Source organism: Pristis pectinata, chromosome 14, assembly GCF_009764475.1.
Source record: "Pristis pectinata isolate sPriPec2 chromosome 14, sPriPec2.1.pri, whole genome shotgun sequence".
NCBI classification, from domain to species: domain Eukaryota; kingdom Metazoa; phylum Chordata; class Chondrichthyes; order Rhinopristiformes; family Pristidae; genus Pristis; species Pristis pectinata.
In genome coordinates this window covers 48,731,745-48,758,526 of record NC_067418.1, presented here as the reverse complement: position 1 = coordinate 48,758,526, position 26,782 = coordinate 48,731,745, and the positions used below count along the sequence as shown (strand labels likewise).

The following is a 26,782-nucleotide window of genomic DNA, read 5'->3' as shown; positions in this document are numbered from 1 at the left end:
TAAAGTGTGGTGTCCGGAACTGCCCACAATTCTCCAACTGTGGTCAGGCTGGTGTTTTATAAAGGTTCATTATGACTTCCTTGCTCTTGTACCCTGTGTCACTATTTATAGCCCCTGTATCCCTATGGCCTGCTTCTGCTCCCTTGTCTTGTGATCTTGTGATCTTGTGATCTGGCCCGTCGAGCCTGCTCCGCCATTCAATAAGGTCATGGCTGATCTGGCCGTGGACTCAGATCCACCTGCCTGCCTTTTCCCTCGTAGCCTTTAATTCCCCTACTATGCAAAAGTCTGTCTAACTGTGTCTTAAATATATCTAATGAGGCAGCATCTACTGCTTCCTTGGGCAGAGAATTCCATAGATTCACTACTCTCTGAGAAAAGCAGTTTCTCCTCATCTCCATCCTAAATCTATTCCCTGAATCTTGAGGCTATGTCCCCGAGTTCTAGTCTCACCTACCAGTGGAAACAACCTTCCTGAGTCTATCTTGTCTATCCCTTTCATAATTTTATATGTTTCTATAAGATCCCTTCTCATTCTTCTGAATTCCAGCAAGTATAGCCCCAGGTGACTCAATCTCTCCTCATAGGCTAACCCCCTCATCTCTGGAATCAACCTGGTGAACCCCCTCTGCACTGCCTCCAAAGCCAGTATATCTTTCGTCAAGTAAGGAGACCAGAACTGCACGCAGTACTCCAGGTGAAGCCTCACTTGTACCCTGTACAGTTACAGCATAACCTTCCTGCTCTTAAATTCAATCCCTCTAAGCAATGAAGGCCAACATTCCGTTTGCCTTCTTGATAACCCGTTACACCTGCAAATCAACCTTTTGCAATTCATGTACAAGCACTCCCAAGTCCCTCTGCACAACAGCATGCTGCAATCTTTCACAATTTAAATAATAATCTGATCTATTTTTCCTTCCAAAGTGGATGACCTCCCATTTACTAACATTGTACTCCATCTGCCAGACCCTTGCCCACTCACTTAACCAATCTATATCTCTCTGCAGACTCTCCGCATCCTCTGCATAATTTGCTTTTCCGCTCAATTTAGTGTCATCAGCAAACTTAGATACGCTACACTCAGTCTCCTCTTCCAAACTGTTAATGTATATCGTGAACAGTTGCAGGCCCAGCACCGACCCCTGTGGCACCCCTCTCACCACTGATTGCCAACCAGAGAAACACCCACTTATCCCAACTCTCTGCCTTCCATTGGTTAACCAATCCTCGATCCATGCTAATAGATTACCCCCAACTCCATTCATCCTTATCTTGTGGATGTCTTTTATGCAGCATTTTATTGAACACCTTCTGGAAATCCAAGTATACAACATCCACCTGTTCCCCTCTATCCACTGCGCTCATTATAAGTTTGTCAAACAGGACCTGCCCTTCCTGAATCCATGCTGCATCTGCCTGATGGAACCATTTTTATCCAGATGTCTTGCTATTTCTTCCTTAATTTTAGCTTCAAGCATTTTCCTGACTACAGACGTTAAGCTAACTGGCCTATAGTTACCTGCCTTTTGTCTACATCCTTTTTTAAACAGTGGCGTGACATTCACTGTCTTCCAATCTGCTGGGTCCTGCCCAGAGTCCAGAGAATTTTGGTAAATTATCACACAAGCCTCTACTACAGCTTCTGCCATTTCTTTCAGTACCCTGGGATGCATCCCATCAGGACCAGGCGACATGTCCACCTTTAGGCCCACTAGATTGCTCATTACTACCTCTTTAGTTACAGCAATTGTATCGAGGTCCTCACCTCCCATCGCACCATAACATCTCTCTTTGGCATGTTAGACATGTCCTCCACCATGAAGACCAACACAAAATAGTCATTCAAGGCCTCGGCCATTTCCACGTTACCCAATCTTAATTCCCCCTTATCTTCCAAGGGACCTACGTTCACTTTAGCCACCCTTTTTTGCTTTATACAATTACAAATATTTTTACTATCTGTTCTTATATTTTGTGCTAGTTTACTTTCGTAATCTATCTTCCCTTTCTTTATTGCTTGCTTAGTGATTCTTTGTTGCTTTTTAAAGTTTTCCCAATCTTCCAGTTTCCCACTACTCTTGGCGACTTTGTATGCATGAGCTTTTAGCCTGATGCCTTCTCTTATTTCCTCAATTATCCAAGACCGGCTCTCCCCACCCTTACTGTCCTTGCTTTTAACTGGAATATACTTTTGTTGAGCACCGTGAAAAGACGCTTTGAAAGTCTTCCACTGTTCCTCAACTGTCCCACCACACAGCCTGTGTTTCCGGTCTATGCTAGCCAACTCCTCCCTCATCCCGTTATAGTCTCCCTTGTTTAAGCATAATACACTGGTTTTAGATTGAACTATTGCGCCCTCCATTTGTATGAGAAATTCAATCATACTATGGTCACTCTTTCCAAGAGAATCCTTAACTACAAGATCGTTAATTTTACCTGTCTCATTGCACAGGACCAGATCTAAGAAACCATTTTCCCTTGTAGGTTCGCTACCATGCTGTTCAGGAAAGCTACCACGGATGCATTCGATGAAGTCCTCCTCAAGACTGCCTCCACCAACTTGATTCGCCCATTCTATGTGGAAGTTAAAGTCCCCCATGACAACTGCCGTTCCATTCTTACACGCATCAAATATTTCTTGGTTTATTGCCTGTGCCACTGTAATGTTATTACTCAGTGGCCTGTAGACAACGCCCACCAGTGATTTTTTTTCCTTTTACTAGTCCTAATCTCTACCCAGATGGACTCAACGTTCTGCTCCTTAGAGCTTATATCGTCTCTCACTATCGCCCTGATCTCATCCTTAATTAAGAGCGCTACCCCACCTCCCTCACCTTCCTGCCTGTCCTTCCGTATTACCTGATACCCTTGGATATTTAATTTCCATTCATCTCCGCCCTGCAACCACGTTTCTGTAATGGCCACTAAATCGTACCCCTTTGTACTGATTTGTGCCACAAGTTCACTGACCTTGTTTCGAATACTACAGACATTCAGATAGAGTGCCCCGACATTCATTGTCCTTCTAGAATCTAATCTTTGTGTCCTTTGCGTTTGACTTTTCTGTTCTCTACTCTTACTTTTCTCTTTTCTAACTTTTGCTCTGGTCTCTGCTTTGCTTCCCTCTGTCTTTCTGCATGGATTCCCATCCCCCTGCCAGATTAGTTTAAAACCTCTCCAACAGCATGAGCAAACAATCCCCCGAGGACATTGATCCCAGTCCTGCCCAGGTGTAGACCATCCGGTTTGTACTGGTCCCACCTCCCCCAGAGTCGGTTCCAAAGCCCCAGGAATCTGAAACCCTCCCTCCGCCACATATTCATCCTAACTATTGCTGCTATTCCTACTCTGACTAGCACCTGGCACAGGTAGTCATCCTGACATTATTACCTTTGAGGTCCTACTTTTTAAATCTATCTCCTAGCTCCCTAAATTCAGCTTGTAGGACCTCATCCCACCTTTTTCCTATATCGTTGGTACCTGCATGCACCACGACAACTGGCTGTTCACCCTCCCCTTCCAGAATGCCCCTGCAGCCGCTCCGAGACATCTCTGACCCTTGCACCCGGGAGACACCAACAGGGAGTCCCGTTTGCAGCCGGAGAAGCTCCTGTCTAATCCCCTTACCATGGAATTCCTACCACTACGGCTCTGCCACTCTTTTTCCTGCCCTCCTGTGCAGCAGAGCCACTCACGTTGCCATGATCCTGGCTACTGCTGCCTTCCCCTGATGAGCCAACTCCCCCAACAGTATCCAAAGCGGTATATCTGTTTTGGAGGGAGATGACCGCAGGGGACTCCTGCGCTACCTCCCTGCTACTGCTCTACCTGTTGGTCACCCGTTCCTCATCTTTCCCTCGGCCTTTAAACCGCAGTGTGCCCAACTCACTAAACGTGCCATCCACAACATTCTCAGCATCGCGGATGCTCCAAAGTGAATCCATGCGCAGCTCCAGTGCCGCCATGCGGTCCGTCAGGAGCTGCAGCCGGACACACTTCCTGAACACGTAGCCATCAGAGACACTGGCAGCCTCCTTGAGTTCCCACATTGTACAGGAGGAGCATCACACGGGTCTGAGCTCACCTGCCGTGAATAAAAAGCTTTGAGGGAAGTTAAAGAGACAAAAGAAGAATAAGAACCAACTCTCACCTTAGTTTTGCTCGCCCTCCTCACCGAAGCCCGGTATTCACCAAGGCCCACACTTAGACAACCAGCAACCCCTCACAAAATGGTTGCTCCGCTTGACCCTAACTTCTTTTTATTAGCTGCTGATAACTAGCTGATTAGCCAATCACCTATTAACTGACAATTAGCTGAGTGGAAGGGTGACCCTTGTGGAAAATGTGGTGAAGCTCCAGGCTGATTTGGGCAAATTGAGTGAGAGGACAAATACATGGCAGATACAGCCTAATGTGGATAAATGTGGGGTGAGGCACTTCAGTGTCAAGAACAAAAAAAAATCAGATGCAGATTATTATCTGGATGATGATAGATTGGGAAAGGAGGAGGTGCAATGTGACCTGGATGTCCTTGAGCACCAGTTGCTGAAGGTAAGCACGTAGGTGTAGCAAGTGATTATGAATTGGTACACTGGTCTTCATAATGAGAGGATCCAAGTATAGGAGTAGGGATGTCTTGTTGCAATCATACATGGATTGGGTGAGACCACACCTTGAATACTGTGTGCAGTTTTGGTCTCTTTACCTGAGAAAGGATATCCTCGCTATGGAGGGAGTGCAGCAGAGGTTTACCACACTGATTCCAGGGATGGCAGGACTGATGTATGAAGAGAGATTGGGTCAATTTCACCAGAGTTTGGAAGAATGGGAGGGTGTCTCATAGAAACCTATACAATTCTAACAGAACTGGACATTGTTCTGCAGGGCTCTGTACTGGGACCTCTGCTGTTTGTGATGTACATAGATGACCTGGATGAGTATGTTGATGGGTGGCTTAGTAAGTTTGCAGACAATACCAAGATTGGTGGAGTTGTAAATAGTGTAGAAGACTGGCGACGGATACAGCGTGATATAGATCAGCTGCAGACATGGGCAGAGAAATGGCAGATGGAGTTTAACCTGGATAAATGTGAGGGGTTGCACCTTGGTAGGACTAATGTCAAGAGGCAGTACACTCTTAAGGGCAAGACCCTTAACAGTGTTGAAGGCAGAGAGACCTTGGGGTGCAAGTCCATGGCTGATTGAAAGTGGCTACACTTGTAGATAGGGTGGTTAAGAAGGCTTATGGAATGCTTGCTTTCATTAATCAAGGTATTGAGTGTAGGAGTCAAGAAGTTATGACGCATCTCTATAGAACTCTGGTTAGGCCACATTTAGAGTATTGTGTGCAATTTTGGTCACCTCACTATAGGAAGGATGCTGAGGCTTTAGAGAGGGTGCAGAGGAAGTTTACTAGGATGCTGCCCGGATTAGAGGGCATGTGCTATCAGGAGAGGCTGGACAAACTTGGGCTCTTTTCTCTGGAGCGGCAGAGGCTGAGGGGTGATCTGTTAGAAGTATATAAAATTATGAGGGGCATAGATAGGGTGGACAAGCAATATCTTTTTCCCATTATTGAGTGATCCAATTCCAGAGAGAATGCATTTAAGGTGAGAGGGGGTAGGTTCAGAAGAGACGCGAGGGGTAAGTTTTTTACTGAGAGAGAGGCGGATGCCTGGAATGCGTTGCCTGATGGGGTGGTGGAGGCAAATTCATTGGGGGATTTTAAGAGGGGCTTGGATGGGCACATGAATGAGAATGGAATGGAGGGATATGGGGATTCTGTAGGTAGGAGGGATGAGCTATGTTGGCACAACATTGTGGGCCAAAGGGCCTGTTCTGTGCTGTATGTTCTATGTTCTACATCAGATGCAGGAAGGATGTCCTTGACGATTGGAGAGGCCAGGACCAGGGACACAAGTCTAAGGATAAGAGATAAGCTAAAGACCAGGATAAGGAGAAGTTTCTTCTCCCGGTGAACTTGCGGAATTCTCTGCCACAGCAATGTTGAGGCCAAATGCCCTCCCATTTATTGTACATTCTCTTGCCTTGTTACACCTCCCCAGGTGCAACATTTTGTACTTTAATCTCCATTTGCCACATTTCTGCCTGAAGTACCAGCTTGTCTCTCTCCTGCTGTCGAAAGCTTTCCTCCTCCCCGTCAATCACATGGCCATTTCTTTTTTATGTATCATGGCCCCTCACCTTTAAGCTTATATCACGAATCCATATTACAAAAACCAACAGGCAGAGTAATGAGCCCTGTGGAACTCACTGGTTTACATCCTACTCCCCACTCACAATCCTACCTGGTTTTGTATTGTCAGTAAACTTGGAACTATGAGACTCGGTCCCTCAGCCAAGTCAATAGCTGTGGCCCAAGCACCCCATCCCTGTGATACTCCATTAGTTACAGCCTGACAACCTGAAAAGATCCATTTATTCCTGCTTTTTGTTTTCAGTCTGTTAACCAATTCTCAATTGGCCCCGGCATTATATCCCAGTTTTATGTGCTTTGGCCTTGTTGACCGTCCTCCTGTGTGGGAGCTTTCATTAAGCGTTCTCATCTAAATACACCACATCTACTGGTTCCCCCTTATCTATCCTACTAGTCACAGTCCCAAAGAACTTCAGTAGATTAGTCAAACGTGATTTACCCTTTCATAACTCCACTCACTTTTATTATTCTCTTCTAGGTATTCTGTTATTAGATCCTTCATTATAGATTGCAGCATTTTGCCTTCTACTGATGTTGGTAGTTCCCTGTGTTTTCTCTCCCTCTTAAATGGTGGAGTCCCTTTTCCTGTCCTCCAACCTCCAAGAAACATTCCGAAATCCAACGCATCCACTGTCTCTACAGCCACCTCCTTCAAATCCCTGGAATGCAGATAACTGGGTTCTTAAGACTGAATCCCTTTCACTAACTTCCCTAGTACATATTTCCATTAACTGTAATTTCCTTCATTTTCTCATTCTCACTAGACCCTTGGTTCTCTAATATTTTTGGCAGGTTTTTTCGTGCGTTTCCTTGAAGACTGACTCAAAAAATTTGTTTAATTTCACGGCAATTTCCTTATTCCCCATGACAGGATCTCCCGACCGTGCGAAAGGGATCCACATTTGTTCTGACAATATTTTTTTTCCTTTTCCCACATTAAAAGAAGTTCTTACAGTCCAGTTTTATGTTTCTCATCAGTGCTTGGAGGTGGGTGGGTAGCTTTGTGAGTGGGAACGGGCACCAGTTTATGAGTGTGCGTAAAGTGGTACGGGAGTGGGTCTGTCCTGATTTGAGAGCGCGCTTACATGGGTTTGACAGCAGGTACAGTCTGGTTTGGGACTGTGTTTACCGTGGTTTAAGAATCTGTGTGCATGCGTTTGGGAGGGCGTGTGTATGTGTTTAGGCGTGTGGGTGCCCTAACTTGGGAAAGGGTGTGAACAGGTTTGGGAGCGAGTATTTGTAGGTGTGGGAGTGGGTGTTGTGTAGGGGAGTGGGATGGCGTGCATATGGGAATGGGCGAGTGGGAGTGGGTGTACGTAGGTTAGGGAGCAGGTGTGCACCAGTTTGGGAGTGTTTGCTTAGTATTGGGATAATGCACCCATCTACATCACTGCTACATTAATCCCATTTACTCTTCCCCACAGATAGAGAGCTTAGTGGAATGGTGTCATGACAACAACCTTGCCCTCAATGTCAACAAAACAAAAGAGCTGGTCATTGATTTCAGGAAAGGGGGCGGTGTACGTGCACCTATCTACATCAATGGTGCTGAGGTCGAGAGGGTTGAGAGCTTCAAGTTCCTGGGAGTGAACATCACCAACAGCCTGTCCTGGTCAAATTACATAGAAGCCACTGCCAAGAAAGCTCACCAGCACCTCTACTTCCTCAGCAGGCTAAAGAAATTTGGTTTATCCCCTTTGACTCTCACCAACTTTTACAGATGCATCATAGCAAGCATCCTATCTGGATGTATCACGGCTTGGTACAGCAACTGCTCTGCCCAGATCCGCAAGAAACTGCAGAGAGTTGTGGACACAGCCCAACGTATTACGGACACCAGCCTCCCCTCCTTGGACTCTGTCTTCTCCTCTCGCTGTCTTGGTGAAGCAGCCAGCATAATCAAAGACCCCACCCACCTGGGACATTCTCTCTTCCATTGGGTAGAAGATACAGGAACCTGAAGGCATGTACCACCAGACTTAAGGACAGCTTCTACCCTACTGTGATAAGACTATTGAACAATTCCCTAATATGATGAAGTGGACTCTGACCTCACGACCTACCTTGTTGTGACCTCGCACCTTATTGCTCTTAACTTTCTCTGTAGCTGTGACACTTTACTCTGTACTGTTATTGTTTTTACCTGTACTACATCAATGCACTCTGTACTAACTCAATGTAACTGCACTGTGTAATGAATTGACCTGTACAATTGGTTTGTAAGACAAGCTTTTCACTGTACCTCGGTACAAGTGACAATAATAAACCAATACCAATACCATCAGCTCCTCCAGATTGAATCACTCACCTACACACCAGGGGCAATTTGTAGTGGCCAAATAGCCTAATGACATGCACTTCTTTTGGATGTGGGAGGAAACCAGAGCACTCCCACGTCGCCACAGGAAGAGCATGCAAACTCCACAAAGGCAGGACCTGAGATCAGATTGTAGCCGGGTTGCTGGAACTGTGAGGCAGCTGCTCCCTGTGCCACCGTGCTCCCCACATTGTTTTGACGTCGACGTGCACCAATTTGGGAGCAAGTGTGCGCAGATCTGGGAGTAGTAACGCAGATTTCAGAGTGTATACAGTTTGGGGAGCGTGCATGCAGAAGTTTGGGAATGAGCAGGTAACTATTTGTGTGGGCATGTACAGGTTTGTGAGTGATCTGTAACAGTTTGGGAGCAGATCTGTACATGTTTGAGTGTAGATGTGAGAAGGGGTGGGTGTGGGTTTGTGTTAGTTTGGGAGTGGGTTTATATTGATTTGGGTATGAATGTTCACTAGTTTTATATTGTGTAAGTCAGTTTGGGAGTAGTTGTGTGCTGATTTGTGACTGAGTGTGCAGAGGTTTGGGAGTACACATGTACAGATTTTAGAGAGGGCATACACCAGTCTTGGAGAGGGTTGTGCTGGTTTACCAGTGGGGTTATACACGTTTGGAAGTGGGCTTGCTAGAGTTTAATAATGGGTGAGTATGTGCCAGTCTGGCAGTGTTTCTGTACAGGTTTGAGTGTAGCCGTGCACAGCAGTGTGTCGATGCAGATCTGGTGCTCAAAGGATACCTGTCTGAGCAGGTGAGTTCGCATTTGGGAGTGGAAGTGCACAAGTTTGGGGGTGGGGCTGTACAGGTGTGGGGGGTGGGGCTGTACAGGTGTGGGGGGTGGGGCTGTACGGGTGTGGCGGTGGGGCTGTACGGGTGTGGGGGGTGGGGCTGTACGGGTGTGGAGGTGGGGCTGTACAGGTTTTCGAGGTGGGGTTGTACGGGTTTGAGTCATTGTCATAGAGTTATACAGCACAGAAACAGGCTCTTTCAGCCCACCATGTATATGCTGATCATCTATACTAATACCACTTGCCTGCATTAATTCCACACCCCTCTATGCTCTGCTCATTCAAGTACCTGTCCAGATGCCTCTTAAGTGTTGTTACTTCCCCCCTCCTCCACCTCCTCTGGCAGATACCTTCTACTCTGTGTGTGTGTGTGTGTGTGAAAGAGTTCCTCCTCAGATCCCTCTAAACCTCCTCCCTCTCACCTTAAACCTATGCCCTCTAGTTTTAGACAGCCCTACCCTGGGGAACAGACACTGGCTATCTACCTGATCTATGTCTCTCACAATTTTATATATACCCTTTGGGAGTGGGGCTGTACAGGTTTGGAAGTATGGCTGTATGGGTTTGGGATTGGGACTGTGCTGGTTTGGGAGCTGGACTGTATTGGTTTGGGAGTGGGATCGTACTGCACTCAGAGTACCGGACTGTACTGGATTCAGAGTGGGATTGGAATGGTTTGGGACTAGGATTTTTCTTTACAGTTTTGGAAGTGATAGCGTACGTGAGTTGTGGATATGGGATTATTGTACATGTGCAGACTTGTGAGCGCTTTTGTGCAGATTTGTAAATGAATGTGTACAGATTAGGGAGTGTGTGGTATAATAGTTTTAGTGTGAGTGTGTACAGTACTGCAGCAAATAGTACAGTTTGGGAGTTGATGAGTACTGGTTTAGGACTGACTATGTCAAGCCTGTGTTGGACCACTTTCGAAAGTCTCACTGCTAAACCGACCGCCACACTTTACCTTCATCCAAATCTCCCTCCCTCCAGACAGCCCTTTCCTCCATCAAATTCTCAACTCTTTGCCCAAAGTTATTGGAGCCTTGATCTGTTCTGCTAGACAAATATGGTCCCTACATCCAGCATGGCCAACTCTCCAAGAGGGTATGAGAGAACTTTGAACTAACCTATTCCCTGATTCACAGGGTTCTTGGACAAAACAGAGCAAGTATATGGACAACATTGTTAATGTTAATGCTTGTCCCTTTAACTGCACTCCCCATCCCTCCCACTCGTCCTCCCTGCCAAATAATCACCATCAATATCCCCTGTGAGAATGGTTGACAGAAACCTGTTTCAGTGGTGACTCTACAGAGGTCAATAACCTGACATGATCCTTTCAGTTCCAGTTCTATGGCTTTCCCACAATAGTAGAGAGTTTATCCTCCTTTCAATTGGATCATAAAGACTCCAACAGCAACAGAAAACGCAAGATAAGTGCAGCATTTAACTGCTGTTCCCCTCAGTGAAAGGCTTGTCTTGTTAGCTATGTGAAGCTGTTTGTCCCTCCCTCCCCTCTATGGGGTTCCTTCCTCTCTATTCCCAGGGAGATCCGACTCTTGTTTTACTTACTCTGGTGAGGCTTCCTTCTTCAGTGAAGCCGCAGCTGAATGAGTCGTTTCTCCGGAATAACAAGCAGCGTAACTCTCTCCTGCCCGCCTGGCTCGTGATAGCTTGCCGTCCTTCACTCTTGTCCTCTCGTGGGCACTTCACAGTGAGCAGGGCCACTGACTGCTGGGGAACATGGTCAGAGTATGACACTCGGCTGTAACTCTGTTAAAGAGCAGGCTGTACAGTAAATAGATGTTTACAGCAGATAACTCACATCCAGCTCGAGCTCAAGCCTTGGTCCAATCAGCTCAGGGTTACCATAGGTCAAATCTCATTACAAGTCCATTCTGCGTCTCTCTCTCTCTCTCCCTTACCTCTGCCTCAATCTATTATACTCTATCTGCCTCAATCTCTCACTGTGCGAACCTGTTTTTTTTCTTCTCACCACCTTATCCCTTTATTATCTCTGTCTCCCGCTGCCTCTGCTTCTCCCCTCTTGCCTACTCTCACCCTTTGACTACGATCTCTCTCAATCTTCTTCTGTCTCTTCCCTTTCCTCTATCGCTTGGTCTGCCTCTTTGCTTCTTTTTTTCTGTTTTTACCTTCCTCTGCTTATCTTTCTTCGTCTCTATCTTAAGATTAAGATCTCTTTATTAGTCACATGTACATCGGAACACACAGTAAAATGCATCTTTTGCGTAGAGTGTTCTGGGGGCAGCCCGCAAGTGTCGCCACGCTTCAGGCGCCAACGTAGCATGCCCGCAACTTCCTAACCCGTACGCCTTTGGTTTGTGGGAGGAAACCCGAGCAACCGGAGGAAACCCACACAGACACACGGGGAGAACGTACAAACTCCTTACAGTTAGTGGCGGGAATTGAACCCGGGTCGCTGGTGCTGTAATAGTGTTGCACTAACCGCTACACTACTGTGCCATCTCAATCTCTGTCCTTGCTCTCTTTCTCTCTCTCTCACGGTCTTCCTCTACCTGTCTTGCCCTCCCTTTCTTACTGTCTCAGTCTGACTATAAGAATGCAGTAGCAATGAAGTTCTACTGTTCTACTGGTTGACGAACAGAAGAGTCATCAGGAAGCTGAGTGACCCAAGAAGCCACAAAACCATCTGACGCCGTAAGAGTCAAGTAGAAACTGTTTTCTGCTAAGGGCCCAAGGGTTGACCCTGCTCCACCCATCCTGCACCCGGAGGAAACCATACAATCCCAAGGAGAACGTGCAAACCCCACACGGATGGCACCAAAGGTCAGGATGAAACCCGGGTCCCTGGAGCAGTGAGGTCACGTGACCAACAATTTGCCAGTTGTTGGCGTCACAGAAATGGCCAGAGAAACAAGCTACAACTGCACCGACCACAACACAACCACCTCTAATGCCATAGTTAAAGTAATGATCTGGGGTTAGCACCGATCAAGAACCATATCTATCAGACCCTCAGCAACTTCATGCACAAGGGTTTCCAACATGACTGTCCTAACATACATCCCAAACCAACAGATTTTCCCAAGAAGAAAATGAGCATCAGTCAATTTATGACAGCATATCAGTTCCTACATTACCAGTGACTACACTCAAAACTACAGTACACATTGGCTGTAAATGCTTAGGGATGATTTAGGCCTGACAGCTGTTGTATTGTCAAGTTTTCCTTTCCCAAGTTTTCTGAACCTGCCCAATCGAAGAATACTCAAACCCCCAAATCCCACACAGAGGGTTTGCATTGTTCTAGTCACAACAGCTCAAAGTATCATTTATATTTAAGTCACGTTTTTCTTGTGAGTGCTGCATATATGATGCTATGTGTCTGCAAAGCTGCTGCCAGTAAGTTTTTCATTGCACCTGTGCACACATGTACATGTGCACGTGACAATAAACTCGACTCTGAGCCTCTCATTTAGTCTGAAACAGACATCTCACTTTCCCAAACCAGGGCTAGAGGAGAATTACTGAGACATGGGGTTGAATGGATTCTGAAACATGGGGTTTAAAGAGGCACTGAGACATCAGGGCAAAATGACATCAGATATCATGACATGCAAAACATAAGATTAGAGCAATGAGGTCCCTGAAACAAGAAAGGGATATAATCATAGTATCATAAAATCATAGAACAGTACAGCACACAATGGCCCACAATGTTGTGCCGACCTTTAAACCTCGCCAGAGACTATCTAACCCCTTCCTCCCACATATCCCTCTATTTTAAATTCCTCCATATGTTTATCTAGCAATATCTTGAATTTGACTAATGTACCTGCCTCCACCACCACCCCAGGCAGCGCATTCTATGCCCCAAACACTCTCTGGGTAAAAAACCTTCCTCTGATATCTCCCTTGAACTTCCCACCCATTACTTTAAAGCCATGCCCTCTTGTATTGAGCATTGGTGCCCTGGGAAAGAGGCGCTGGCTGTCTACTCTATCTATTCCTCTTAGTATTTTGTACACCTCTATCATGTCTCCCCCTCATCCTCCTCCTCTCCAAAGAGTAAAGCCCTAGCTCCCTTAGTCTCTCCTCATAATGCATACTCTCTAAACCAGGCAGCATCCTGGTAAATCTCCTCTTCACCCTTTCCAATGCTTCCACATCCTTCCCATAATGATGCGACCAGAACTGGACCCAGTACTCTAAGTGTGGTCTAACCAGAGCTAATGGACCTGATATTTATGGTGAAAGGATATTAAAGGGCTGGAGTGGTTTGGAAACCCTGAAATGTTGTTACTCAAAGTTCCTGACAAATTTAATAGCAAGGTTCTATTTAAATTGTCTTTTTTAAACTATTTCCTGGCCGGATTGAGAGGCGATCCCACTGTGATGCTGAGATCCTGCAGGGGAATGGAGAGGGTGGAGGGAGAGACGAAAGTCTTGCAGATCAGAAACGTTGTGGGAGGAACTCAAGGATGAGATTGGAGGGGGACACGAAAGGCAATTGTTGGAAGATCAGAGATTGGTGGCCATGAGGAGATTGGAAGCTGGGGTCAGAGGTGGACTGGAGGATGGGGAAGAAAACCAACATCCTCAAGGATCAGGAAGAAATCAGATTGTGGTTTGGAGAGATATTGGAGGGAACTGTATGTGGGAAGAGATGCTGGTTTGAAGAAATCAGAACTCTGAGGTGTGTTGGCTGGTGGCAAGGCAAGCTATTGGGTTTGCTTAAGGGCCCAGGTGAAAGCATACCATTTACTTCTGTCTCACCCACATGCAGTGCTGGAGAAGCACTGAGCTGCTGAATACAGCCATTCTCAAACCCCTCCAGCTGCTGGGTACCTTGGGACACTAAGCTCGCAGCCATTTAAAATTGGAGCTCAGATTTGAGGCAACTGCCTGGTCAAAATATTTAAATTAGACCTTCCTCTGGAGAGCAGAATAGTCTATTGAAACCAGAGTGCATTAAAAGTAGGGCTGGATTTTCGATAATTGAAACTTTAACTGCCTCTGCAACTGTGCTTGGGGGTGATAATTTCTCAATTGTCATCTGAGTCATGGGAACACTGAGAGATGACTCAGATACCTGAAGTAGGGCAACTTGTAGACTGGGACCTAGGGAAGTGATACTGACCCAACAGCATTCAGTAACTTTCCAATTCTTTTTTACCCACACCCCTTAATCTGCAGCCTCAAGTAGAATCTTTAAGAAATTCTGACCAAGTTGTGCAACTAATACAGAGAAGAGCCCAAATTGGTCCATGTTTACACTTTCTGAAAAGAACTGTCAGCATTTCTTCAAGCTAGTGATATTCTGCTGAGCTCCCCATCTTCTGTGTACTATAGGTCAATGGCTTAGACTGTGCATCGATTGTCTCAAATTCTATTGACATTACTCTTGGTTAGAGTGGTTTAATGTGAGGCGGTGCACTCAAATAAATGCTCAGTTCTTTGTCTAACCCACCCTTCCTGAATTTACCCATAAGGGTACACAACATTTATGTAACCAGCATTAACTGAACCTCTTCCCCCCCACCCTGATAAACTACCATTGAACAAGTCAGTGAGACAGGATGAACTGAAGAACGTTTTGAATTATACCTCGTGAAGGTTCACATTTCATGGCCCCAGTACCCAAATGAGTGGAGGGTTTGGTGTAGTTAGAGCTGTTTAGTCAAGAAGCAATGCATGTTCGAAACAGCAATTTGTGTTGAGTTAGCTAATCTAACACAGCACAAGGTTGTGACTGATGTTGACATGCCTGGGGTTTGATGGGAAGTGTCGGGTTTGAAGGATGGGGGGGGGGGGTGAGGGGGTGGCGGAAGAAGGACAAAGTTGTCCAAGGTTCTGGGTACAATTACTAAACAACAGCCCTTGCATTAAGAATGGGGATGGGTTTCCTATCTGCATTGGGGTTAGGTTTGAGGCTGAGAATGCGGTTGGGATTGTGTCTGAGGTTTTGGTTGCTGAGGTGTTACTGGAGTTGACAGTAGGCTTAGGGGTGAGTTTAGGATTGGGACTGAAGTTTTCATTATTGTGATTGGGGTTGGGGTTGAGTTGTAATAGAAATTGCTGTTTGCTGACATTGGAGTTGAGACTACGATCATTGTCGAGGTTGGGATTGGGTTTGTTAGGGCATCTGCTGTGGATAGCAGGGCAATTTTGTATTGGTATTGGTTTATTATTGTCACTTGTACCGAGGTACAGTTAAAAACTTGTCTTGCATACCAATCGTACAGGTCAATTCATTACACAGTGCAGTTACATTGATTTAGTAGGAGTGCCTTGAGGTACTACAAGTAAAAACAATAACAGTACAGAGTAAAGTGTCACAGCTACAGAGAAAGTGCAGTGCAATAAGGTGCAAGGTCACAACAAGGTAGATCGTGAGGTCAGAGTCCATCTCATCGTATAAGGGAACCCTTCAATAGTCTTGTCACAGTGGGGTAGAAGCTGTCCTTGAGCCTGGTGGTACGTGCCCTCAAGCTCCTGTATCTTCTACCCGATGGAAGAGAGAAGAGAGAATGTCCTGGGTGGGTGGGGTCTTTGATTATGCCGGCTGCTTCACCGAGGCAGCGAGAGGTGTAGACAGAGTCCAAGGAGGGGAGGCTGGTTTCCGCGACGCGCTGGGCTGTGTCCACAACATCTCCGCTCTTGAATTTGCTAAGATCCATTTTGATTTGGCCCACACCCTGACTGCCTTTAATCCAACTCTGTTTTTCTTCATACACCCCAGCCTGGGGCTAGACTGGAGAGTTCAGCTAAATAACCAATTTCCTAAACAGAGGATGTATGTTATTGAAGGAGCAGACATGCTTAGTCATTGGGGGGCTGGGTTGGGAGGATGGGGTAAGTTATGTTCAGACTGAGGCCTCGGGAAAATATGCCTTAAAGAATCTGTGTGGGGGGGGGTTTACTTTAGGTATATACTATTTCTAATCTATGAAAGGGCACTCAGTTCGCGGTTTAAGATTGGCGTTGGTTTCATTGCTGCCTAACTGCATGCCCTATTTACTTTAGAGGTTTGGAATTGGGACTAAGACAAGAACTTGGCACGTTATTGACGTCTGAACATTTTGGGTTGTGATCGCAGTGTTTATGTTTTCAACCTGGGCTGGTTTTAATCAAGGTGAGGGTTGTTTTTGGGGCTGGGTATTTCTGTTGGGGTTTGTGTTGCATGCACCGTTTGATTGGGGTGGGATTTCAGTGGAGTTTGGGATTGTGGTTGTGACTGTTGTGACTCTATGGTTGAGTTTGGGATTAGAGTTAAGTATTGTAATTATGGCCGAGATTGAGTTAAGGTTGAAGTTGGGGCTGAGGTGATTGAAGACGAGTTGAACTTAAGGTGTGATAGAGGTTGAGGTAGGGATTGGATTAAGGTTGAGCCGAGTTGCTAAATTTGAAATTGGGGTGGAGCTAAACCATCTTCAAGCCAGAGTCCAAATGGAGCGGCAGTGGGAATTTGATAAGAATGGAGAATAAGGTGGCCCTGATTTTAATGGCTTCCCTTACCTCCTTCAGCCACAGAATCACTCCAGCACATGCTTTGCCTCACTGTTGTCCTCCTGTGCCATGCACTGCTGAGGGGGTTCAAACAGCCACTGTATGCCCTTATCTGGTTTTGACTCATTATTGATTGTACTGATCCATCAGAGCCTGTTGTGCACAATTCACCAGTGCTCCAGTCAACCATAGCATCTCAGGTTAATTAGCAGATGAATGGCATTCTGTTAGTCTTAAACCCTGTCCATTTTCAGCTTTGTATCCCATCTTCTGCCAAGCACTGTCTCATTCTGCTCACTCTCCTATCCGGAAGAGCTTTACTTGATAGAGTGTTCCCCCTTCATTTTACGTTCATCCACTGGTGACTGATTAGAGGCTTTGCCCCGACTCTCCACATCTGCCGCACCTTACCTGGGAGAGCTTAATACTAATGCAGTAAAGGGACAGTGTTCCAATTCCTGGGTATCACAGCTCAGTGGGGATATGTTGGACTTCAAAGCAGCCATTTCAGGGTAAAAGCAGGACGCACTAATGCAGGTGGCGGTCTGAAACACTTCACTTGGGAAAGTGAATGAGGCTGAGAGGTAGCTCAGAGAAGGACTGATCAGCTGAATTTCAAAACCTCTTATGTATTAATGTACTGAGGTATTTTCATTAGAGCAGGACAGAGTGGGTAGTGGGAGAGAGAAAGAGAGAGAGTTGGGGAAGATGAAGGTGGGTGTGTCAGAGAGCGGGCAGCCCCGAGGCAGCAGGACATGGAAAGTGGTTTCACTCTGGGATTCCAGCCCCAACCGGATCCCAATATGAGTTGATCCAAGCCATGAAGTTGCCGTGAAGTTCATCTCACATTGCAAGACAAGCTTTCACTGTACCTGGAGCAAGTGGCAATAATAAACCAATACCAATACCCATGCAGAAAAGATTTACGAGGATGTTGCCAGCACTAGAGGGCCTGAGTTATAGGGAGAGGTTGGCCAGGCGAGGTCTTTATTCCTTGGAATGTAGGAGAATGAGGGGCGACCTTATAGAAGTGTGTAAAGTTATGAGATGCATAGATAAGGTGGATGGTAGCAGTCTTTTCCCCTGGGTAGGGGAGTCCAAAACTGGGGAGGGGGGCGGTGGGGGGGGCATAGGTTTAGGGTGAGAAGGGAAAGATTTAAAAGGGGCCTGAGGGGCAAATTTTTCATGCAGAGGGTGGTGAGTATATGGAATGAGTTGCCAGAGGAAGTGATTGAGGCAGGTACAATAGTATCATGTAAGAATCACTTGGGTAGGTACATGGAGGGGCAGGGCTTGGAGGGATATGAGCCAAACGCAGGAAATTGGGACTGGCTGGGTGAGCACTGTGGTCGGCATGGACAGGTTGGGCCGAAGGGCCTGCATCCGTGCTGTATTGCTCTATGACTCAGTCCAGCTTGGCTTCAGACACCTTGGGCTTGTTTCCCTTGGAGCAGAGGAGGTCGAGGGGTGACCTGAGAGAGGTATACAGAATTATGGTGGGGTGGGGGGCACAGGTAGGGTGGAGAGTGAGAAAACTTTTCCCTGTGGCAAAGGTGTCTAAGCTCAGAGGGTGTACGTTTAAGGTGAGAAGTAAGAGGTTTAGGGGGGATCTGAGGAAGAACTTGTTCACCCAGAGGATGGTTGCAATTTGGAACATGCTGCCTGAGAGGTAGTGGAGGCAGGTACTCCCAGTATTTAAGAGGCATCTGCACAAGGACTTTAGTTACCAAGGCATAGAAGGATCAAGTGGGATGAGTATAGATAGGGATCTGATGGTTAGTATGGAGATGGTGTGCCAAAGGCCCTATTTCTATACTCTATAACTCTATGATCTAAGGTGCAGTAGAAAGGAAGTGCTGAGTATTGAAGTCAGGAGACAGAGAATACATAAAGTAATTAATTAGACTGGAATGGGCATGTGTGGGATAGCTGAGATCTGTAATCCCTGTGCTATTTGGGGACTTCAGAGCACTTAAATGTGTGGAGCAAATTTCCCCCCCCCCCCCCCCCGCCTCCGCCCCCTCATCGTTGGAATTGCACCTCATACTTTGAGGAGTTGATGAAGCCACTGCAGAGAATACATCAGCCTGAAATTTCCCCAAACTCATACTCCAGGGGGAGGTAACACTACGACTATAGGAGGCGCAGAGAATAGTGAGTGCCCAAACAACAGAGTAGGAAGACATATGCAGTTCGGCAATTGTCCATGAGTATGGTGCTCTCAAACTGGCTTTCAGTGTTAAATGCCAGTGAGGGTAACGATTCTATGGGGAAATATGTTTAGATCACATCCATTGAACTCAAGAACTGCTTCCTACTACAGTGTGACTACATGTATGAGGGCGAGAAGAACACAACAAAATGAAGAAAAACATTGGCCATGGGGAATATGATCGTCAGGGGGACTGGCAGCAACTGGAGAAATCCAAGATAGACTGTGTCTGAAAAAACCCAGAGCACAGTGAATCAAGTTGAGCTATGATACAGTGATAATAACTTGGTTAAAGAAAGGGAGAATTGGACATGGGTGAAGAAGGCTATTTGAATTTGTTCTGCCACTTAAAGCAATCATGGTTCACATGTACGCTAACTTCATTTCCCCAGCTTTTTCACATATCCCTTTGTATCTTTGGTTAACATACATTTATCAAGGAGGTTGTACGCTTTCCCCGTGTCTGCGTGGGTTTCCTCCGGGTGCTCTGGTTTCCTCCCACATTCCAAAGGCGTACGGGTTAGGAAGTTGTGGGCATGCTATGTTGACGCTGGAAGTGTGGCGACACCTGCGGGCTGCACCCAGAACACTCTAAGCAAAAAGGTGCATTTCACTGTGTGTTTTGATGTACATGTGACTAATAAAGATATCTCATCTCACTTAATTTAACAATTTAACCAGCTGCAATTACTGCAAGAGAGTTTAATATTCCTGCCTGCAGAATTGAAGGAAATACAAGAAAGGCAAAAAGGAACAAGTGTGAGAAGAGATAGCACTGGCAACATTAATCAAAGAAAACTTTTTACTAGGAAGTAGTCAGGGGAAAGGAGAGCCTGATTATGGAGCAAAAGGATTTTATTTTGCACATGCAGAGGTCATGGTTAAGCTACTAAGTGTTTAGTTTACAATTTGTTTTCTCTAAAGAAGGGGATGCTACCACTGTAGCAATAAACGAGGAGCCAGCAGCGGTATTGGATAGGCTTAAAAACAGATGCGTATTGAGGAGAGTGGAAAAGTGACAGATATGGAATGCATTTTAGGCTACTGAAGTGAATAAGTGCAAAAACTACAGAACCTCTGCCTACAATCTTTCAATCCCTCTTAGGAAAACAGTGGTGCCAGAGAACTGGAAAACTGGAAATGTAGACAAGATATCTTCATAAGTCACATATACATCGAAACACACAGTGAAATGAATCTTTTGTGTAGAGTGTTCTGGGGACAGCCTGCAAGTGTCACCACGCTTCCGGCACCAACATAGCACACCCACAACTTCCTAACCTGTACGTCCTTTGGAATGTGGGAGGAAACCGGAGCACCCGGAGGAAACCCACGCAGACACACGGGGAGAATGTACAAACTCCTTACAGACAGCGGCCAGAATTGAACCCGGGTCGCTGGCGCTGTAATAGTGTCACACTAACCGCTACACTGCCGTGCCTGCCCTAGCTTTGTTTAAACGCAACTACTGAACAGGCAGCCTAATCTCAATGGCGGGGAAGGTATCGGAGAGAACATTTTAAAACAAAATTAATTGGCGTTTAGAAAAGTATAACTGACTTAAAAGTCTCTTTTTCTTCTTCCAATGTGAGACCTGCAGACTCTTGACGGGGAGGAGGTGGGTAGTTCCGATGTGTCGGTGGGGATGTTGTATGCACTGTCCCAGAGAATATCCACAGTACAAAGTGACTGAGAACTTTACAAGCTTACAATCCACTCCCCTTCCAAAAGACTGCAATGTGACAGATGCGATCAGGTGTTTGCTATTGTCGGTCTGTTGCATGCTCATCTCAGTAAAAGGCAGCAAGTTTTTGGGAATAATCTGCTCGTTGTGCCAAAAGATCAGCGCTCATTACCACTATGAGAAATGCAAGAGTTCTAAGAAATGGCAGGGCAGTGCTACAGGTAGTGCTGATGTCTCACAGCTCCAGTGACCTGGGTTCAATCCTGACCTTTGATGTTGTCTGTATGGAGTTTGCAAGTTCTCCCTGTGACCACTTGGTTTTCCCCAGTAGTCTGGTTTTCTTCCTGTTCCCAAAGATGAGCTGGTTGGTAGGTCAACTGGCTACTGTAAATTACCCCTAGTGTGTAGGTGGGTGGAAAGGGGAGTTGATAAGAGAAAATAAGTGAAGGAATAGAATTGATGGGGTTGCTCTGAGAGCTGACACAGACTTAGTGAACTCCTATGTCATAAGGAAAAAGGAAAAAATGTGAGAAATACAAGGAGGAAGCAAAGGAGGATTTGTCTGTGAAGTGTGTAAATCTACATTTACCATAAAGAGTGGCCGAACCAGCGTGAAAGACGGTGGACTTAGGAGTGAGCAAAGGACAACACCTCTAATTGGAAAGAAACCTGGCATAAGATCGAATTGGACTGACATGGAAGTTGAACTCTTGCTGGAACAAACGGAAATCTAAAGGTACCAAAATATTCGTGTTAGATTGTCAACATTTTGAAAAATGAGACCAATAAACAAATAGAACCAAAGAACCATAGAACAGTACAGCGCAATACGGGCCCTTCAGCCCACCATGTTGTGCCGACCTTTAAACCTCACCTAAGACTATCTAACCCCTTCTTCCCACATATCCCTCTATTTTAAATTCCTCCATGTGCTTATCTAACAATCTCTTGAATTTGACCAATGTACCTGCCTCCACCACTACCCCAGGCAGCGCATTCCATGCCCCAACCAGTGGGTGAAAAATCCCACTGGGTGAAAAATCTCAGACAAATATAAAGGCCATCGCTGAGAAAAGCCGCTGTGGTCCAGAACCGGGCAGAGAAGGGGAGGGAGAAGTACCAGTGATGTCCTGAAGTCCACCAAGAACAATTTAGTCTGTAATGCATATGGCCGGAAGAAACCAGGTCAGGAATGTCAAGGAAGACCAGCAGAAGGCTGAAGAGTCACTCTAAGTCATGAAGCATCTGGAATACAAAGCCTTACATCTTGACTTGCATCACCTAACAGGGGGAGCGAACATTTTAAAACAAAATTAATTGGCACTTAGAAAAGTATAACTGATTTAAAAGTCTCTTTCTTCTTCCTTGCGCCACCCAACAGGTGGTTGATGTCCATGGTTGCAAGCACTGGATGACCAAAGGCTAGAGGCCAATAAAGACAAAAAGGCATGGTCCTGTCACCAGGGTCAACTTGAGTGCAACATGTCCAAGAAAGGCACTTATATTCAGCTCAGTAATTATACAAGATTGATTCAAGAAAACTGGCTAGTCGTTCTGGGGGCTCCATCATAGCCAGATGCCCCCTTCCAGAGAACAGATTTGTTAAAGGCAATTTGTATTTGACTTTCTTTGTTTCTTTAAAACAGAAGATGTCCTAAAGTGCCATGAAAGAATCAATTATTTGAAACTGAGCCACAGCAAATTCCAAAGCTGGGTTTTAAAATGTATCTCAAAGTATGAGAGAGAGAGATGGAGAGAGAGAATGGGGAGAGAGAGAGAGAGACAGAGAGAGAGACAGAGAGAGAGAGGGAGAGAGAAAAAGACAGAGAGAGAGAGAGAGAGACGGAGAGAGAGAGACAGAGAGAGAGAGACAAACTTCCATGGCGTAGAAGCTGTCTGTTGAAAGTAAAGCTGACATCAGAGGAATGACTAAAATCAGGGATACCCAAGTACTCAGAATTAGAGGAGGGTGGACCTCAGAGGACATAGGACTGAAGGGAATTAGAAATAGGGAACGAAAATACCACTGATGGAATTGTAAACAAAGATGAAGATTTTAAAACTAGGTAGAAATTCAACTTCAGTTGCTTACACTAACCATAGTAATAGCTGAGCTTTATTCTACTTTCTAAGACTGTATCCATTAAAGTCAACGAGTAGAAAACTGCTATTTTGTTTGACATTTAGCCCAACGTACTGAGGATGAATTTCTACTTGATCTTGGGATATTGCAGGACTAAAGCCAATGCAGCGTGGTAAACATGGATGAGTGGAATTTGGTGCAAGTTGGGATTGGGCAGCAGTTTTGGATGAACACGTTGTGTAGGGTGGAAAGTGGAAGATGGTATAATCAGGTCCAAGGGTCTCAAAGAGAGGTCAGCTAAGCAAGGGGGAGAATCCAACAGTTTTGGTGTTGGAGCACATATTTGACCCCTCCATTCCTCTTGATTTTCTTTGTATAGGTTGTCTGACTCTGGTGTGGGATGAACAGAGATTTCCTCCATGTACTGGGAAGACTTGAAGCCCTAATCTTTCATCCTCTTTTTAACACTGTTTGCAGCCCCTCATTTCAATCAAGCTTCCTGCCAAATGTATAAGACTGAACCAAAACGTTCACAGCCTTGATGCTGTGTTTGACCCCAAGTTGAGGTGTTAAAAACAGGGTGAAAGATTAGGGCTTCAAGTCTTCCCAGTACATGGAGGAAATCTCTGTTCATCCCACACCAGATGTCAGACAACCTATATAAAGAAAATCAAGAAGAATGGAGGGGTTAAGTATGGGGGTAGCCATGGTAATAATGGCTGCCATCAGCCCACATGCAGAAACCAACAGTGTGTTTTCAGATGATGTTCTCCAGGGACAGAGTCTAGACTAAAAATAGGAGGAAGCCAAGAAGGAATGTGTTTTGGTGGAAAGAGTGGTACAATTTTAGAGGGGATTTACAGAAAGATCTAGGGATTTATGTACAGAATTCCTTGAAGATGACGGAAAGTCGAAGAAAAAAAAGTACGGGATGGGATTCTGAACTTCATTAATAGTGAAATGTAGTAAAGCAGAAAGTTCTTAACCAAGATAAAATACTGGATGGACCACAACTGTATTCATTTCTGGGCACCAGGCTTTCAGAAAGGATCTCAAGGACAAAGAAAGAGTATGGAAGAGATTTACCAAAATAATTACTCAGAATGTGGAATTTAAGATTTGCGGTGAGATTGGAGAAGCTGGTGCTGTGTTCTTCAGAGTGCAGGTCGGTAGAATTTATTGGAGATGGTCTAAGTCATAGCTGTAATAGGAGAACCAGCAATGTGGTGACAATAGTCAGTGAGCAGACGACACAGATTATAGGCAGAACCAGACGAGTTTCATGACAAACTCAAGTTTCATTGCTGAACCTTTAAAATTATAGATTTTAAAATATATACACAATTCAAACTCCAGAGGTGCTTGTGGGATTTGAACTCTTATCTCTGGTAACTTAAACTGTGCACCACCACAACGGTGCCTTTTCCCCGATTTCATCCCCCACCACCACATTGTGAAATTACTAGGAAAACATTTAGAAAAAGGAAAATTATCCAGGAGGAAGTTACTTGCCAGGTTAAAGTACGTCTTAATAAGTCAATAAAAAGGTAAATGGTTTTTGCCTGGCTTGACTTAGTTCTATGAAGTAACTTGCATTTGTACAACACCACTCATGAACTCAGAGTCCAAGAATGTTTTACATGTTTTTGGACACAGGTTTAAGGTGCTGGGGAGTAGGTACAGAGGAGATGTCAGTTTTTTACTCAGAGAGTGGTGAGTGCGTGGAACGGGCTGCCGGCAACGGTGGTGGAGGCGGATACGATAGGGTCTTTTAAGAGACTTTTGGATAGGTACATGGAGCTGAGAAAAATAGAGAGCTATGGGTAAGCCTAGTAATTTCTAAGGTAGGGACATGTTCGGCACAACTTTGTGGACCGAAGGGCCTGTATTGCGCTGTAGGTTTTCTATGTCTCTATGAACTGTCAGTACCGTGGTGTAGGGAACACAAAACAGCTCATTAATCTCTCCTTGTGACACAAGCATTCCCTGTGGCGGTGGTATCAAGCCTTTTCCTTCAACCTGCATTAGTGGCTTTGATACAACTGCCACTCCATGGGTCAACCACATTGGAGTGGTCTGGAAGACATCAAGCAGTCAGAGTAGATGTTTTCATGATCTCTTTTGACTGATATTAACATTTCATCTTAGATATTTAAAAAATTGATTACAAATTCTGAAACAGTCAAGATTTGAATTCACATTCTCTGGGGAGTCAAAGCCTCAGCCTGTAGTATAACCACAACACCACCCTGCCTGTACCAATGTACTGAAGCCAGACCGTAGAGGCAGCAAGGGACCATACTTGGAGATGATTTGCTTTGGTGATGTTGGGGGGGAGGGGGTAATGGAAGGCCAGGGCGTTGGGCAGAATGCCCCTCATCTAATTCCAATAGTTCCACGCAGCCCAACGTGCAGACGTCCAGTTTCCACACAAGACCCAGACCCCAAGATCTTCTGTGTGACCAACTTCCTCTCCCATCGGGTAGAAGATATAAGAGCCTGAGGGCACGTACCACCAGACTTAAGGACAGCTTCTACCCCACTGTGATAAGACTACTGAACGGTTCCCTTATAGGATGAGATGGACTCTGACCTCACGATCTACCTTGTTGTGACCTTGCATCTTATTGCACTGCACTTCCTCTGTAGCTGTGACACTTTACTCTGTACTGTTATTGTTTTTACCTGTACCACCTCAATGCACTCTGCACTAACTCAATGTAACTGCACTGTGTAATGAATTGACCTGTACAATCGGAATGCAAGACAAGATTTTCACTGTAGCTCGGTACAAGTGACAATAATAAACCAATACCAATACCAAACTAAATCTCTATTGATTTTGGTCCTGTTCGCTCACACTTGTCACTTAATGCGCGCCGGCTGTATTTGAATTGACGCTAAGGTCACTCTATCCCACACGGAGGAGGTGAGATGAAGGGAGGGGGTACACACTCTGGGGCGATACCGCACCGGTCTCTCAGCTGACATACCTTTGCTCCGATCAGCGCCGTGTAGGGTTAGGTGCTGCTGTACCTGTCTGCCGCGGGGAACTGACCTGTCAGCCTGCATGGGTGCCTCTTGAGCTGTCAGATGTCTTCGCGGGGAGCTTCAACCCGGCTTCAGGCGACCGGGACAAGCTGACCACACCGAGTGGATGAGCTGGGACGGAGTTTTCCAGTGCTTGTCCTTGCCGACAGTGTGGGGCTGTAACGCCAGTGGCCGTCACATGGCTCAGATCTCTGTCTCTCTCAGTCTGTGCCTGGCTCCACCCCTCAGCCTTTCCTCCTGCTTCTACCGCCTCTCTCTCTCTCACACACACACACAGAGCCACGAATCCCGGCCAAGGATCAACAGGCTTGCTCTGCCTCCGTGGTCAACGCAGTTGTGCGCTTCAGAAGCACCCGGGAACAAGGCAGGAAGACCTAATAGGCGAAGGGAGAGAGAGAGAGAGGTGAGGGGAGAGAGAGAGAGAGAGAGGTGAGGGGACAGAGAGAGTGAGGGGAGACAGAGGTAGAGAGAGAGAGGTGAGGGGGAGAGAGAGGTGAGGGGAGAGAGGTGAGGGGAGAGAGAGAGTGAGGGGAGAGAGAGGTGAAGGGAGAGAAAGAGAGAGGTGAGGGGAGAGAGAGAGTGAGGGGAGAGAGGTAGAGAGAGAGGTGAGGGGGAGAGAGAGGTGAGGGGACAGAGAGTGAGGGGAGACAGGTAGAGAGAGAGAGGTGAGGGGGAGAGAGAGGTGAGGGGAGAGAGGTGAGGGGAGAGAGTGAGGGGAGAGAGAGGTGAAGGGAGAGAGAGAGAGAGAGAGAGAGAGAGAGAGAGAGAGGCGGGGTGCGGGCATTGTAGACCCTGTGCTGGCACTAAACAACAAGCATCCCATTCAAACTCCGGTCATCCACATTTGACCTCCAATCCACTGAGCAGGTCGATTCTGGACAAGGTACAGTAAGACTCGCCATGATCTGTTACCTGAATATTCAGGAA

At 46.0% G+C, this 26,782-nt stretch overlaps 1 protein-coding gene across 1 annotated transcript in view; it reads right to left on the bottom strand.

Annotated features, from left to right (window-relative positions):
• The window catches only part of LOC127577689 (oxysterols receptor LXR-alpha-like), an 88,890-nt gene extending 62,328 nt beyond the window's left edge, over positions 1 to 26,562 (bottom strand). The window contains 2 exon segments of the mRNA XM_052029125.1: positions 10,907 to 11,065; positions 25,863 to 26,562. The gene's annotated coding sequence lies outside the window, so the exon portion shown is untranslated.
• Positions 26,563 to 26,782: the final 220 nt, after the last annotated feature.